Here is a 14,014-nt window from a genome sequence, read left to right as displayed (position 1 = left end):
GGTTTTTGTTGAAAATGACAGGGGAGAAGCAGGCTTCTCAATGTCATGTTCAGTACTTGCTTTTAATCCTGAACGGGCTGGGAACACCAGACTTGAATGTCACAACATTTCTACTTATGTAAAGGAAAGCTACTCTAAGCCAATTGTGATTTCTTAATTTTTTTTTTTTAACATTGATTAATGTTTTTCTACAACCTCTCTCAGTCAGGTACAGTAGGTTTATGTTAATTTTCTTACCTGGGCTTTGACATATAAGAATCAAACAATTATCCCCCTCAAAACTTGTAAAAATCTCTGAACACTGTTGGAAAGTATTCAGTAAAGTATGTGGCATTTACAGCACATAAGGCAGTGTGGTGGGGTATAGCTGTTACTGGTTTTCCTGTTGGGGTGATGTATGCAATCAGAGATTAATGAAGTAATTTGTGAGTTTTGTGACCTTCCCAGATTTAATCTGATAAAATCTCAAGATCTCAAGATCAAAATCTCAAGATCTCAAACAACATTCTTCCCCATATCCCTCTCTGTGCAGAGAATTCTGTGCTTTTAAGTACAAATACAAATTTATGGACATCATGTGTTTTAAGTATACACTTGTCTTTTTCTGTGCTGTAAGCTGTCGTACAAGCAGAGCAAATGGGTAGATGCATACTCTGTCTCTTTAAATTTCCTGAGTTGGGCTAGTTTGACAAAGACCTCCTTATCATTTTCTTGAAACACAGTTTCCTGAATCAGCGGATTTTTTCCCCCCCTTGAAACTTCTGAAACTCTGAACTCTGTCAAAACAACATGGCTGGCAAGTTTTAGGGACAGAGCAGAGACACAGACAGAGACAAAGAAGCCCCTGAGAAGGCAGACGGACTTAAATTGCTTGTGGTTTTTCAGTACAGCTGGTTTCAGATGTGTCGGCCTTGTTCTGCACTGGTTCCACTGCCAAAGCAAGACTGTCACAGCTGGTAGTACTTACTGCACTTGCGGGAAAGTATGTGATTCATTAGTTGGAACCGTATGTTTTTCACCAGTTCTGGTCATGTTTTTGTTAGGATGTGGTAAAAGCATAAGCAGGGGGTGAAGGGACAATGGAAATATGTGACTTGTTAAAGATTGGCCCCAACCAGATATTAGCTAAATTGCATGCTGTAATAAAAAAAACCAACCAACAACAACAACAAAAAAACAACAAAAAAATCCAAACAACAAAAAACCGTTGCTCATATGACATATGATTTAATTTTTTAGTTAAGGTCACTTAGTCATATGTAGTAAAGAGAAAAAAGAATTGTCACCATCAAGTTCTTTTTCCCATCTTTTCTGTGGAGTACCACAAACTTTTTAAATGTAAACTGTAGTACAGGATGAAGTCATGCAAGCAAAAAACATTCATTTAGTAGAAAACCCAGCCAAATGGGCTAAGAATTTTGTATTTTTTGAAAGGAGGTAGCTGCTTCTACTGGTAAAATACAACTGTGGCATAAAGACTTGTGGCAAATGATTGGTGTATTGAAATATTTAGTGAAAGAAGAGCTGTAAGTGGGTGTTACTGTGTCCACAAATGATAAAAAATGATAAAACAGACCAGAATTGTAGGTGAGATGTAATAAGCACTTTGGTTTACCTTTTTTTTTTTTTTTTTTTTTTTTTTTTTTTTTTTTTTGAGGTAGCATCTTCCACTCTGAGTACTGGAGAGGGGTTTTGTACTGTTTATTTTGTAGCTGTTTGAAGCTAAACATAACTGATGAAAGGAGAAAAAAAAAGATGGTTGTGGGAAACACAGTTCGTTTGAACCCAAATATTATTATATCATCAAGCTGTTAATACATCTCCCCCCACCTTCATAGCACCAGTTACATGAAGACTTCAATTCCATGTGTTTTAGAAACTGCTTTCACACTTTCCCACTCCCCCCCATTCTATTTTCCCTCCCAGCCTCCTTATACACACACAACCACTGGACTTTATAGAACTAGAATCAGGTCTGTCTCTGATAATTAGCTCAGCTGGCTGCAGCATAAATAAAGAAATGCGCTTAGGGGCTGTAGTCTGTGACATGGTTTAACAGAGCATAAAAAGGTGCATCTGTTAACATGCCTGAATTCAGTCACCTTACTGTCACCCACAGAAAGATACCACCTCTGAAATGTGCCAATGCTATTTTGCAAACAAGAGGCCAGTGTTGTATTAAATTAACTAGACTGTGAACGTGCAAAGTGCTGCCTCTTAAAAATCATGCTGTCTTGGCTTACAGTGGTGTTGCAATGAGTCCCTCCAGTATCTATTAGGATGACCTGTGGCACTGAATACTTCAACACTCTTCTGGCTAGTATTGTTGACCTTTGTCAGCTTGATAAAAAAGCAGAGCCTAGAAATGTGCTTGTCATTTTTAGTGAACCAGGAGGCTGGAAAGCATGGGGAAGGGGAGGGGGCTGCAGGGAAGCACAGACGCCAACAGCCTGTTTTTGCTTAAATTAGGATGCTGAACCTAGGACAAAATTGCAGTGTGCTTCCCTTCTCCTCCCCAGCAGCCCCATGTCTCTCACCCTTTTCTTCCCCTGACTGTTGCTACTTGATTTGAGGTCTGAAATAATGAGGAATGTCTGCGTGATCAAAGTTACTGTCTGCCTCCTGATCTTCACAGAAGCCCTGCTATATGTATTTGGTAGGCGACAAACAGCTTGTTGTAATGTATTTGAAGGTAATACAATCACATTTTTGTTATGTTCTTTGGACATTTATTTGCTTTATAGTTAGGTAATCCTAATGAAAAACCTAAAACCTTTTAGGTTTTGCTTTTATTTAGCTGTATAAAGATTTTAAAATTATTTGCAGGAAAAATATAACTTCAACAGGGGATACGGCCAAGCATACATCACTGAATTGATAAGGTATTAATTTCACAGATGTGTAATTCCTTTGAAAGTGTTGATTATGATCTAGTTAGCTTTGCCCAGATACTTTACAAGATAACAGGGTGTCTGTTTTCAGTATACACATTTGTGCTATACAAACTATTATTTCTACAGCATGATTATTTTATTAAGTTATCAATTAATATGTATTTTTTTATATGTATATTAAAAAGCGTTCTTCAGATGGTCCAACTGAGTGTCTTATCCATTAGAAAGTGATGTAATGCCAGTGGGAGCTAGTCCCACACAGCTTGAACCAAAATTTATTCCACTTGGCAGTAACAAAATGTGGATGACCAGGAGGGGTGATGCATTCTCTACTGTATTTTGAAGTTGTTACACTGGAAATATCCCACCCAGTTGTGCTTGGCCCTTTCGTTCTGACATTGGGCCACACCTGCATTCCTGCCGTCCAGACCCATCTTTGTTTTTGCCAACTGTCTTTACCCAGGAATATCTCCAGGGAAAAAAACTAAAAATCTGAAAAAAAAAACCAGAAAACCCACACATTAGCATTTACCTTATTGCTTGGAGAGAGAGACTGGGGAGGGAGTGAAGTTGCTATCAAAAGAGATGATAGTGCTTCAAAATCCCTTTATCTGAGTGCTGCGAAGTTACAATAAGCCAGCTGTGAAACAGAAGAAAAAAAATCACTGAGTTCTCTTGATTTTTTTCCCCAGTTATGACTTTTCCCTCCCTTTTTTTTCTCTTCCCTCCCGCCCCCCTTTTTAATCTCAAGGGAATTTTGAGAGAAGCAAACCTAAAGGAAAAAAAAAGCAACTGAGGTTTATGTAAGAAGAAATTAAGGTTAATGATCATTGGCTCATTTTCCTAGTCCGTGGGTGTGGATGGAGGAGTAATCAGTGCAGGTGGCCTTGCCAGTTGGGAGTTTTTCTTTGTCATCAAGAAAATAAGGAGAGTGCAGGGATTGAATTACCGCAGCTATTTCAGGGCTAACTGTATTTTGTTTCCCCATTGGCTCAGATTTAAGGACAGAAAGCTGACATTAATTTTATCCAAAAGAAAAGCACAGTAAATGCTCTATATATTCTGAGATAATTTGACTGGATATGTAAGAATCTGCTTGTTCAAGTGCATGTCTAGTGTAGTCTTACAAATAATTTTGCATATAACACACTGAAAAGAAAAGTATTTTTCTTAATTTGCTCAGACAATTTGTCTCTGTACCCAATTACAACTCACTTTATTGAATTTTTAAGAGCTGCTTATTAAAATCTGTGCTCCAACTGCTTCTGTTGGCTTCCCAGGTGCCTGTTATTACATGTCAAGGTGCTCCCTTCTAACTTTTAGAGGATGTACAGACTTGAAGGAGTTCTGCTCAGTTTGAAAAGGAAGTGATAGAATTGGCTAAAGAAGTGTGTTCTGGCCCTGAAAAAATATCTAGTGGGCATTCACATCTTGGCCATGGAAGAGCAGTTCTTGAAATAAAAAAAAAAATTGAGAAAGAATGAAATGACAAATAAGTCAGGCAAACAATCACTTGATTAATCCCACTTAGAAGTCTTCTAAATCAGTGATGTTCTGTGTGTGGTGTTGCTGGAACAGGTAATGGTCAAGAGATTTCAATTTAAAATACAGAAAAATAAGAAATAAAAGTCAAGGGGAGTCTGCAAAAGGCATTGAGTAGGAAGGAAAACAGTAGTCAGAGTGTTTTGATACATTCATATGTGTTTATAACACATGCAGTTGCCCATCCATGCTGTATCATGTTTGACTAGAAGGGGAAGGTAACTACCAAATAGATAGTCTGCATTTCAGAACATGGGTAGCCATCAGTTGCAACTGTTATTTCGGCAAAAAATCTGCGCAGATGTTAAAATACAAGAATGTAGTTCTAGTTAAAATAGACTTAAAACTACTATGTGTTTTCATTGTTGAGGGGGTTTTGTTTTGTTTTTTTTTAATACAGCTCATAGCAATCCTCCACTCACACCCTTAGAGGAACAAGAGTGTTACAAATTTAGTCGCTATTATTCACAATAAATTACAGCATGAGGAGGTTTAGCTGCAGGAATAGGGGTCCAGATTTTGGTTCCCTTGTTCCTCTGAGGTAAGAGTCAACATGTAGCTGAATATTCATGAGACATTCATTAATATGAATAGTTGGTCTGCTGCTGCACCTTACCATGGTTTATTAATAACTTATGGACAGACCACTCCCAAGAATACAGAGGGCAAGACTACTTTAATGATTGCAGCATCCTCTCAGTAAAAAAAGAAAGAATGAGATGTTTTATTTCAGCAGCACCATTTGAAAAGCTGTAGTTTAGGTGTCTGTAGCACACTGTGCTTCAGGTTGTATCAGTAAAACTTGAACTATAAATCCCAATTTTTTTCAGTGTTAAAAGTTGCATATAAAATTTTGTTCGAGCCTGAAAGATGACATGAAGAAATATCTGCCTTTAAGAAGCTATTTTTTGGGTAAATCTTTTAGCATATCTTTTTATCTTTTTTTTATTTTAAGTCAATGAATAGAGGGGAAATAATATGAATGTTACCATTTCAAGGCTTTCTTCCTCTTTACTGGTGGAGCTCAAATGAAATTAAATTAAAACCAAAAATGTTGGCATACAGTCCATACCAAGGCCTAGTCTATCTGGCATTGAAAAATAATGTTTGTTATTCATACAAAAAAAGTTTTTAAAAACTCACCTTGCAATAATCTCCCTCCTGTTGATAGACAATTATAGTTATGATCCATAGATAATCTCACTAAAGAAGAAGAAGAATGTGGCAAAGATGGTGTAGTTAGAAATGTTTTGGTTTTTTTTAAATCTACTATTGAAAGCATTTAACCTTGGGTGTATAATTTCTTAAGGTTTTTGAGATGCTTATAGCATACTACTCAGTAAGATTATGTAGTCATATTTTGTAAATAGTATCTACAGTAAATGCATACCATGCTTTCTTTCATAATTTACTAATCAGTTAGGAGCTTAATAGTTTCTCAGGTAAAAGTACACACTGTGGTACTTAATTGTTATCCATAATACTGCAAATTCTGTCATTTCAGAGAAGTAGTCAATTTTGCTTTCTTTGTTACACTTTTACTCTAAGTTAGTAAGCTGCTGAGGCTATGTTGTGGACCCTCCATTAAACTGAGAGTTGACAATGTACACTGTTATATTTTTAATGCATATAATTCCGTTACACAGCCTGTACTGAAACTACTCATTCTTCCTTTCTCCCTTCTCCTTCTCTTCTCCTTCTCTTCTCCTTCTCCTTCTCCTTCTCCTTCTCCTTCTCCTTCTTCTCCTTCTCCTCTCTCCCTTTTCTTTCTGTGTAAGTGTCTTTTAAAATTTTAATCCTGAAAGACCACTAATGTAAATAAAAACTGAATCATGAAGTGGAACTGAAGAAATTTCATCCATTAATCACTATCCCACAAGAGTGGGGAAAAATATTCAATTATTAGGAAGGTAATTATGTTTGGTTTTCTCCCCCTAATTTTTGGCATTAATAAAGTTAAAAGAGGAGCATTGTTGTTTGGTGGAAGAAGCTGCATGATTTTTCATAAGCTTTTAAATATTTTTTTAGTATTTAGCATGCTACCTTTCAATGAAGTCTCTTTTGGGACTGTAATGTTTCTTTTGTGATTAAAAGCCCTGAAGTATTCTGGATCAGGGGATTATTAGTTAGATACAGATTCTTGCTGCTTTAGGTCACCAGTTTGAATTCAGTCCAGGCCATCATCAGACTGCTGTTAACATCTGAGGGCATCATGGCATTCTTAGACCAATTCCCAGTAGGCACGTTTTTTCTCTTCTTCCATTCTCTAGTCTTTCTCTCCTGGGTTGAATTCCTTGTGTTGAGCAATCATCCTGCCAAGTTTCCGTGAGTTCTGTCACCCATGCTTGGATCCAGTTTTCACTCACCTACGAACAATTCATCCACAGTCACTCCTTTTAAATTACTTACTTGGGTGTGACATTATCATCATCACCATCATCGATGTGCTCTTTTAATCTTTCAAGACAGTGTGAAGTAGGCAGATACTTACCTCAGAAAACCAAAAAGAAAACAAAAAAATGCCCTAAAACAAACAGTTCTCCCCTTCGCCTCCCTCCCCTCCCCCAAACTCCCCCCCCCCCCCCGCCCCTGAGCACAGCTGTGTTGTGTAGGGTTTTATGGATTAAATGCTTGGCAGAGGTGCTGGAGTTGATAGGATTTCTGTTTACAGTAAGACAGCCTCATCCATGGAACTCACTTAATTTCATTTGCCTGCCAGACTCTGGGCTGGCTACCCTTCTGATCATTCTTATCTCTCCGGAAAGATGAGAGGGTAAAGTTAAAATTAATATCTCAAGGGGAAGAGGCAATGGGGTAAAGTTAAAATTAACAGGTTTTTTTGTATAGGGCATGGGAATATTTCTGTTTGGACGCTTTTACAATCATGGGAAGTTACAGAGAATTTTTCTGTATCTTTGTGCAAGAAATAAGCAAAAGACTTCTGGATGATATTTGTGTAGGGCCACCCACTGCAGCCTTTTCATGGATATGACCATTATATTATGTGCCTGTATCTCTGTATTTGGGTACAGAAAAGAAATAAAAATAAATAAATACATTGGCTAAGTTGTCAGTAATCACAACAGGAGGCTGAAGGATGAAATGAGCCATGGAGGCTAAGCTACTTTTTCAGCCATGAAATTGACCTTCTTAGGTCAGGGTTATGACATGCTGGTAGACCGAACAGTGTACAGAAGCTGTACTGCTGCTACCTGTAGTGGCAGAAAAAAGGGAACTTGTAGTTCTGAGGTTACCTGTTCAACTCTTCTACAACCATTACATTTGACCTTTACAGTCAGACTTTTTTTAATGTTAATGTTATTCTAAGCATTTAAGATATCAGCCGATTATTATTGGAAATGTTCTGTATAAGGCTAGAAAATAAGGAAAATATCCCAATTTGGCAGCAGAAAGGCAGGGTGCTGTAATTGTCCATTCCTCTCCAACATTGATATGCTAGATTTTATAATTGCTTGGTATACTTCCCACACAAACCAAAAACAAACAAACAAAAGAAAACCAAAATCACTTTAGTGTTAAATTAAATAATTTAGAGCAGGACATAATTGTGCTCTTAGATATGCAAAGCAGAAGTCAGGTCCATTACTCTGTTCTGCCTATGTATATGTTAACATTGTTGCCTAGGCAGGAATATGGGGTGATGGGGAGTGTGAGACAAGTCTGTCTTGCAGGTTTAAGAGGAGTGCGTTTCCTTACATCCTACTGCTGAGTTCAGAGTTCATTCACATCACCTATAAGCAAAGGTGAAATGGTGTATAGCTCTGAGGTTCCTGACGTCTGGCCATAATTTGAGTCTTAGATATCTACTTATTTTCTGGTACGTATTTTGAAGCATCCTAAGTATATATTGCATACATAATATGTTTTTCTAAGCGTACAAGAAGACAGAGGCTGTCCATGATTTGTCTGTCATATAAGACTTGTACCTGACTTCTTTGTCACAAATGCATATAAAAACCCCTTATTTTACCAAGTCCTTCCACTATTGAGAACTGGAAGTAGTCACAATTTTTCTGTAAAATTTACTTTTTCAGGTGCCTAAGTGTTGCACAAATATTTTGTTGCATACACTTCATTCCCTAGTATGTAGTCAGACTCTCAGAGGTCAGAAGTGGGAGAGTAGCAGTTTTACTTCAAATAACTAGTTTTAAAATTGCACTTGCATCATTGCAGAAAAGTACATATCGAAACAGATACTTACACAATTAAGTAACTACACATTTAACAGTAATTTGCATAGGTAATGGGCGTTTTTATAAGCAAACTCAGTAAGAGGAAAAGGATGAAGAGGCTCATGTCTGGTGCCCATCTTTAAAAATTGCTGCCAGAAATGTCTCAGTTTGCTTAGTGAGTAAGATTTAGCAGGATTTGTTTGGAATACTTGAAAGATTGTAAACATACTACAAAACCATGTTAACACAAGATTATCTTATTAGACAAACCTCTTCAATTGCTTTGGAATGCTTAGTTTACTAATACAAGCCAAAGTCTTAGTTTATTTATTTATTTATTTGATCTTTTTTTTCCCCTCCTGATATTGTTTTAATGAAAGAGTGATTGAGGCAGGGTGAACCTTTTTTTCCTTAAGAAAAGGGATCTTGTCCTATTCTCTAACCACAGACATTTTACAGACAATACTTCGGGAGTAGATAATATTACTCTCTTGCTTTTTTTCTGAGGGTAAAGGCAATTGTGCATGGAGTTGGCCAGCCTGTGGCTGTCCACCATCTGTGTAAGGAATTCACAATCCCAGACAAAAGAAATTGGCAAAGTCTTCTTTCTGTCTGTTCTCCAGAGCCTCGAGATAGCCATAAAACACCTGGACAAAATCAGCAGGTGATGGCAAGGGAAAGAGAATGATCAGTCACAGGCATTGTTGAATCCTTTGAACATTACTTATAGCTTGGACACCGCTGTCACCAGACACAGTTTGATCTTTGGTGAGCTTTCTGGAAGTGCTTTTTTTCCCTGGCTTTATGACAACAGGGGGAACCAGATAATGCTGTGGAGGCAAAGCAGAATTTCCCCATGTTGTAATTTTTATCTCACCTTGTAATTTCAGTTTTTGTTACTGGTATTTGCACTTAAATAATCTTGCAGGAACAAAGGCAGCCTTTTATATGCAGAAAAAATGTGTCATCTCTTTTTACCCCTCTGCCCACCCTAACTAGCATTGTTTATCTGTGACCCAAAATTAAAATTAAAAAATGTGTTAAAAATTAAATACATCACTGTCTTCCTTTTCCTTTTCATGTGGATTTGCACAAAACATTTAATAGTAAGAAATTTAAAACTAAGGAATGCCATTTTCTTTCATGTTCTTCTGTTATCGCATTCATAACAAAGCTTACTTTATTGCTTACTTATGATTTCTTAAAATTTGCTGTTGATCATTAATTATGACCTTTATGTAATTGACTGGAAACACAGTATGAAGTTTGTGAAAAATCTATGCTTTTATCCACTTCATGTTTTCTTGTATTCTTTCTACACCGTGTATTTGTTTTTTAACCTGCACAGATGTTAGCATAATAAAATTAATCTTGAAATTTAAAAGAGAATGAAGAAGTGCAGTCACAGATTAATATCTATAGAAGAGCATCTATGCATGAAACAGAAATACAGCCACAAGAACACCTTTGGCAGGAAAAAGAAGCTTCCTACCCATTAACCTGTTGAATTGGAGTCAGAATTTCAGTGCATGGGTAGTTAGCATTGAGGCTGACAGTCTTGCCAGTGTCAAGGGGTTAGTTTGTAGCTGTCGTTTTGTTGCATTCCCAAAGTGAAGTCTAAACCATATCAAAAAACTGCTGGATCACTTCACACTTCAGCTGTCCCCTGAATCCTTCTCCCTCCTGGTGTTTTCTCTCTTTTCCCCTCCCTATGCTCCTGCAAATACAACCCTTCTTCACAGAGCTGGTGTCAAGCTTCAATGAATATAGCTCTGTCTAACTAAGTGTATTAATGCTGCACTCTGCTTCAGACATGAACCTCATTGCTCACCATAACGCCTCTGTGTGGGTTTGTGTGTGCATGTGTGCACGCAGGAGTTGAGATTGTTACGGAAGAGACTGAATGCTGCAATTGTTTGACTGTTTCTGTAGCCCATATTACATCTTTTAATCAGCTTGTGTGAACCTTAGGGAAACAAGGGCCAAGACTTAAGGTTAAAAAAAGTTAATTAGAGAAGATCTGTTATTTAACTGCAAGATAATTTGTGGGTAACTAAAACTAAGAAAACTTTGTATTCATTCTGCTTTCTCAGTGTGGAAAGTATATGTAGCATCCATAGAATGAGTTACCAAAAGTGTAATATCTTTTAACAGCAGTAATAATAATCCCTTCACTTTAGTTAATCATGTGCTAATCTCTTGGTAAGTCAAAAGTATTAGACCATTTTAAATTCATTGTGTCAGCTCAGCTGAAGTAACTAGCACAGTGGTGTAAACATTTGGAAGAAAAGTCCTTCGAACTAAAATAATGATGTCATAAAGTAAAGAATTCTGCTATTTCTACACAGGAATTCTGAGGATATCATTAGTTTTAGGTGCTGGACAAAAGGATTTGAGTTTATACTGAAACAAAATACTGCTGCTGTATCCTTAAGGTGTACTATTTCTGAATTGGGCTTCACTGTTTACTGTTCACTGTTTACTACTTCTCACTAAGCAACTAAGCACAGTTCATTATCTGAAAGATTTCTCTACTTACAACATTTTCTTCTTGTGAATGTATTACTAATGTTTGCATGAAGCTACTTGTCCCTGAGACTTTTTAAAATTTGTGACTAATGAGGGATTTTAGCATACTTTATTTTCTTTTAAAATTTTTGTTAGCCTAAAATCACTACCTAAGCTTTTATCATAGAGAATTTTAAGGGTTGGAGGGGACCTTAAAAATCCTCAAGACTCAATCTCCCTACCATGGGCAGGGACACTTTCCACTAGACCAGCTTGTTCAAGGCCTTACCCAACCTGGCTTTGAACATTGCCAGGGTTGGGGCACCTCCAAAGTCCCTGGGCAAATTGTGCCAGTATCATGTTCCAGTTCCCCACCCTCATAATAATTTTTTTCATAATATCTAGCCTAGATTTCCCCTCTTTTGATTTGCACCCATTCCCCCTTTTCCTATCACTAAAATTCCTGATGAGGAGTCCCTCTCCATCTTCTCTGTAGGTCCTCATTGGATAATGGAAGGTTGCTGTGAGGTCTCCACGCAACCTTCTGTTCTTCAGGCTGAACTTTCTCAGCCTGACTTCATAGGGGAGGTGCTGCAGTACCCTTATCATTGTTGTGGCTCCCCTCTGGACTTGCTCCAACAGTTCCATGTCCTTATTTTGTTTGGGACCACAGAGCTGGATGGAGCACTCCAGGTGGGATCTCACCAGAGAGGAGGAGAGGAGGAGAATCACCTTCTTCACCCTGCTGGCTATGCTGCTTTGGATGCAGCCCAGGATTCCATCCTTTTGCTCAAGCTTACCTCCTTACAGATTAATGGTTTTGAAATTTTTTTGTCCCATCTGCCACTCTTTACAGTATTCTGCAAATTGTTCCCTGAAAGGTTAAATCAGATATTCACAACCTTCATAATTAGGCTATTCAGTTTAGACTCAATACAAATAGTGATAGAAGTTAATAAGAAGAGTAATTTTTGCTCCTACTTAGTCTTACATTAAAAAAGGACATATATTCTCTTTTACATGGTTTTCTCTTTTGTAAAATATTTCAATGATCACCCATATAGCAGAGAAAATTTCCTTTTTGTTAGCTATCAGAATAGTATATACACAGGCTCATTTCTACCCGTCTAGAATATTTTGAGTTAAGAGGCACATTGTGAGAGGGATATTGTGTTTCATATTGAAAATGTGAATATATTATCAGAATGCTGTAAATCTCAATAGGCTTGTTACTATGAAGTTATTTCTATGTTTGAAAAATTGCTTTTATATTGCAAAATTAAAAATTCAATTTTTATGTTAAATTGCAGATTTGAAAATGTCATTTTAATTTCTTTTTATGTCCACCTAAATTTCTTAGTTTGAAATCATTCATATCATGTGCACGAATGAAGTTTGCGTATGACTGTGAAGATTTAGTCATGTTAATTTGATTTGATTTGTGGTCTTTGAATTTCTATTTTATGTTGGGTTTTTTTGGTTTTTTTTTTTTTGTCCTGACCATGCCTGAAGGGGCCACATGTTAAGGCTGACCTTAAGGAAAGAATGGAGAATAATCTTATTTCTACTTGACCTTGCAGACCTGTATTCTCTGGTTATACCACAACAGATAGTAGTATGTTTTGCCTACTGCATAGATTAGTTTTGATTACTGAGAGCAAATAGAACCCACAGCTTGAACACTGTGCTTTATGTCTATGAGGTCAGAGGCACTCTAGAAATGAAGTCACTCATATCTAGATGGGAAAATTGAGGGAAGGAAGGTAAGTGACACGCCCAATATTATAATGGTGCACAGTCTCAGGCATTATTCCTTCTGAAGCCTACAGTAAAATAAAAAAAAAATTGAAAATTTTCAGGTTTCTCTGTTTGCTGATCAGAGGTAATATTTAGATCTGGAGCTTGTCAGTGCAGTGACAAATGCATAAGATCACCTGAATCCATTTTACTAAGTGGTTTACTTAAACCATGATAATTCTGTGTGAACGTTTTTATTCAGAAAGAGAGTAGCCTGAAGTATTTTTCTGTTTCCTTTCATGTCTAGAGTTGCATTATCCCATCCATCAGCATTGTTCATTCATTTGGCCAAAAGAGACTGTTGATGGATGCTGATCACTCCTGCCTGAGTGTGCATACCTCAACTCTCTCAGTTGTGTGAGAGCTTGACAGAGAGAGATGCCCTTTCAGCTTAGGCATGTTATGCTGCTCAGATTATCCATGTATTTTTAAAAGCAGCATTTATTTAAGGGGTATGGAATTATGTATTTATACAAAAATGTGAGTTTAAACCAGTGATTTATCTGAGAAAGAAACAGAGAATCCCCTAAGCTAGGTATTTGTGTGACTTGTGCAAAGGTGGCCTGGATCATAAACTTTTGTGTATGTGAAGTAATGGAAAATTATTGGTGACATAATTACTCATTGCAGTGTTTACCAAGTGGTGAATGTTTTTAGTATGAGGGCTTCAGTTCGTAAAACGTTAAATAAATGAACTCTGATATATAAATATTTTTCAGTAGTTGTTATTTCCAATTGATTCATGCTGCTGGTCAAGTGTCCTGTAAACAGCTCTGATGGTCAGTATAGGATGAGCATAGAGCTTCAGGCACTTCCCCTGCCAGTTGTCTCTCCCGACAGTCCCCCAGAGCTACTACCACTACAGCCAAGTGGCATGGGGAAATTACACTCATTGCTCAGCAGCTTCTGTTCATGTCCTGGTGAAAGCTGGGACACATTTCTCCATCCTCAACTCTTTATTAGGATGGGAAAGTAAATGATGGGTAAGTAAAAATGTCAAAATACGGGTGGTGGCAATGTTGTGTCACACCCTTTTACCAGTGAATGTGAGATGCATTTCTGTAGATGGGTATTTACCTT

General features: G+C 37.3%; 1 protein-coding gene and 1 long non-coding RNA gene across 3 annotated transcripts in view; one reads left to right on the top strand and one right to left on the bottom strand.

Annotated features, from left to right (window-relative positions):
* BNC2 (basonuclin zinc finger protein 2) overlaps positions 1 to 14,014 on the top strand; it is a 323,583-nt gene that overhangs the window by 172,030 nt on the left and 137,539 nt on the right. The gene's annotated exons all lie outside the window — the stretch shown is intronic.
* LOC138102930 (uncharacterized) lies at positions 3,448 to 6,793 on the bottom strand. Its single transcript, XR_011147621.1, has 3 exons — positions 6,480 to 6,793; positions 5,580 to 5,639; positions 3,448 to 3,534 (listed from the first exon to the last, which is right to left on the bottom strand). It is a non-coding gene; the product is annotated as an uncharacterized lncRNA (long non-coding RNA).

Source organism: Aphelocoma coerulescens (assembly GCF_041296385.1).
Source record: "Aphelocoma coerulescens isolate FSJ_1873_10779 chromosome Z unlocalized genomic scaffold, UR_Acoe_1.0 ChrZ, whole genome shotgun sequence".
NCBI lineage: Eukaryota > Metazoa > Chordata > Aves > Passeriformes > Corvidae > Aphelocoma > Aphelocoma coerulescens.
This window is presented reverse-complemented; position numbering and strand designations above follow the sequence as displayed.